This window comes from Nycticebus coucang, chromosome Y, assembly GCF_027406575.1.
Source record: "Nycticebus coucang isolate mNycCou1 chromosome Y, mNycCou1.pri, whole genome shotgun sequence".
Lineage (NCBI taxonomy): Eukaryota > Metazoa > Chordata > Mammalia > Primates > Lorisidae > Nycticebus > Nycticebus coucang.
The window spans coordinates 20,875,311-20,878,632 of record NC_069805.1 but is presented as its reverse complement, the minus strand read 5'-3'; the positions used below and the strand labels follow the sequence as shown (position 1 = coordinate 20,878,632).

Sequence of the window (3,322 nt, the reverse complement as noted above, 5' to 3'; positions counted from 1 at the left end):
GCTATCCACCCACCTCAGCCTCCCAGAGTGCTAGGATTACAATCATGAGCCATGTCACCTGATCCTGGACCTCTCTTACGAGTTCTGTGATGCTGGACTTGGTGGCTCATGCCTGTGATCCTAGCACTTTGGGAGGCCAAGGCAGGTGGTTTGCTTGAGCCCAGGAATTTGAGACCAGCCTGAGAAAGAGTGAGACTCTATTTCTACTAAAATTAGAAAAAATGAGCCATTTGTTGTGGTGGGTGCCTATATCCCAGCTACTGGGGAGGCTGAGGCAAGAGTATCACTTGAGACCAAGAGTTTGAGGTTGCTGTGAGCTATGACGCTACTGCACTCTACACAGGGCAACTGAGTGAGATTCTGCCTAAACAAACAAACTAACAAACACTGTGTTTATGCAGAAAACAGATGTGCAGGAAAAATCGGTATTTTGAGAGGAACAGTCTGTCATTTTTCCTCCTTTGCCAGCAAAGTAACAAATTTATTTTTCCTTCTCAAAAACCACTTATTCTTGTGTGTTTTCTATTTGACCTTCAAAACATGTGCTGAACTTTCAGTAAAAATATAATCACCTTATCTTCATCTTATTATTTGGAACCTTTATGAATTTCTTCTGTCACTTAAGAAAAAACAAAGTGTACCTTTAAGTTTTTTGTAGGTCCTATATACTGCTCTGACTTTAACTGACTGCTAGATCTAACATCTACCAAGACCTGATGATAATAATTTAATAGAATTTCTTTATTGTCTTTCTTTCTTTATTTTTTGTGAGATAGAGTCTCACAATGTCTCCGTAAATAGAGTGTCATTGCCTCACAGATCACAACAGCCTCAAACTGTTGTGCTTAATTGATTTTCTTGCCTCAGCCTCCCAAATAGCTGGCATTTCAGTCATCTGTCACAATGCCCTTTCTATCAGTCTTTCCCTGTTTCCCTTTTTCTGTTGTAGCTCTCACTGTTGCTTAGCTGGCCCAGGCTGGGTTTGAATCCACCACCTTCAGTGTATGTGGCCAGCGCCATAAACATTGTGCTACGCGCACCAATCCAGCAAATCCTTTAAACACTTCTCAATGCAGAGAGTATCCCTTCCTGCACTTAAACTCCCCTCATATTGTTAAATTTCAACCTTCAGCCTTTTGAAAGTGGACTTTGACCTCACATTATCAGAATGTTTCTGCTAAGGGTATTATTGTATTAGTAAGACCTAGCCAGTCAGAAGTAGACAATTAATATTGAGGGGTTTTGGCCAAATAGTCAGTTTATTCTCTTCAGAAACATGTCTTATTTTATTGAACTATTTAACTCTACTCAAAAATGTGTCTACCTCTAGGGACACAAAAACCAGCTTACCCCTCCTGTAATTAATGGCACTTATACACCCAATTATACAGTGCTCTTCTGCTCAGGGCTAGCTAGGGTCCCTCTGTTTTCTAGGCCTGGGTGAGCTCAGAAATGATTCTCAGCATGACTCCCTTTCTAGGCACAAACAGGCCACACTTTCTAGTAGGTTCCTCCTGAAGTAGGGACCACATACCCTAATTACTTGCCTGAGGCAAAAACTGCAGGACCCAAAATCCTGTGGTAAGTTTAGGATTATTTTCTGCTGGCAGACCTCTGGCCAACTGCGGTAAACTTCCTCAAACTTCCCCTGACTGGAGAATAGGACTTAAACCCCCTAGACTGAAGACTTTTGGGGCTTCCTACTTTCCTTCTTCCCCTCCACTGACAGAGGCTCTGTTCCCCCTTTTGCTTGTCATTCTTTCTATCAGTATTTCCCTGTCAATAAGTTCTATCCTGTTGCTTATCTGCTTGGAATGTGGTTCCATTCTTTCTTTCTTTCTTTTTTTTTTTTTTGGGGGGGGTGGGGTTGTTCCAAATTTCTGTATTTGAAGAAATGGTACAAATGAAAGAACGTTAGTGAATGTTTTGATAAAACTTATGGAAAAGGTCAAGGAAACCCCAAGAAGCATGCAGTGCCTTGGTGACCATGGTCACCCAGTGGCTATGGGGAAGTATACCTAAGGCTTAGCTCTCATCATCACTCTCTGCCAGGATGTGCTGGTCAAAGAGATACTTAGACATCCAATATCTGAGGCTCCCACACTGCACAGGTTGTTTATGTGGTCGCTCAGTTCTTTAATGGATTTTAGGTAATGTGTCTCAATGAAGTCACACAGTGAGGGTCATTTTTGTCATTGGCCAGTTTCTGCAGTTCCAGTAGTGACTGATTTACACCCTTTTCCCTAATGTAATGCACACTCCATTGCATATAGCCCACTCTCCCAGTCATCAGTCTGATTGCATGGTTTCTCAGTTTCTCAGCATGTTCCCTCTCCTCATGAGATTGGAGAAGAAAGTACTTGGCAAAATTCTTTATAGCCACATCATCACGGTGAAAGTAGTAAGACATGGACAGGCAGACATAAGAGGATAGAGCTCCAGGATGTGCTGGCAATTGATGGCAGCCTCTGAGTCCTGGTGGCAGTTCTGGTGCACCAGCAAGGGGGACATGGTTGTCTTGCCGGTTGCTGAGGAGAGGTTGTGGCATCTGTAAGAGTTTGAGTGGTGGCCCCAGGGGAACTTGGGGCAGTAGGAGGGCACAGTAAAGAGGTGTTTGAGGGCTGGTTGTGAGTGGCCAGCCAGGGTGGGGGATGAGAACCAGGTTCTGTCCAAACACTGTTGAAGCCAGACACCATGGTGACTCTTGGTGAAGAACATTACGTGGTTTCATTCTTCAAAGGCTGAGACTAGAGACTCGTTATAGAGAGAGATTCTGACCACACCAACAGGTTCTAAATCCTACCTGGGTACTACCACTTGGTATTGTTACTACCACCACCCATGGATTTTGGGTTGACACATATGTAACCAGATGAAGAGAGTACCAGCTGCCTGTCACTGGTACTGCCTGCTCCTCATGAGACTGGAGAAAAACTCCTCAGTGGCAAAATTTTTCAAAGCCATATCATCAAAGTTAGAGTAGTGAGACATGGACAGGTAGACATAAGAGGTATAGAGCTCCAGGTTGAGCTGGCAATTGATGGCAGCCTCTGAGTCCTGGTGGTAGTTCTGGTACACGTGCAAAGGGGACACGGTTGTCATACCAGTAGCTGAGGAGAGGAATTTCTTTCTATACCCTGTCTCAAGAGGAGAAATTCTGACAACACCAATACATTCTGCATCCTACTAGTGTACTACCTACTAGGGTAATACCACTAACATAAATTGCTAGCTCAACCTGGATCTCTATACCTCTTATATCTATCTGTCCATGTGTTACTACTTTGACTGCATTGATTTGACTTTGAAGAATTTTGCCAAT

General features: G+C 43.4%; 1 pseudogene; it reads right to left on the bottom strand.

The window, feature by feature from the left end:
* Positions 1 to 2,025: 2,025 nt before the first annotated feature.
* Positions 2,026 to 3,102, bottom strand: LOC128579158 (ferritin heavy chain-like; annotated as a pseudogene).
* Between the last annotated feature and the right edge of the window lie 220 nt (positions 3,103 to 3,322).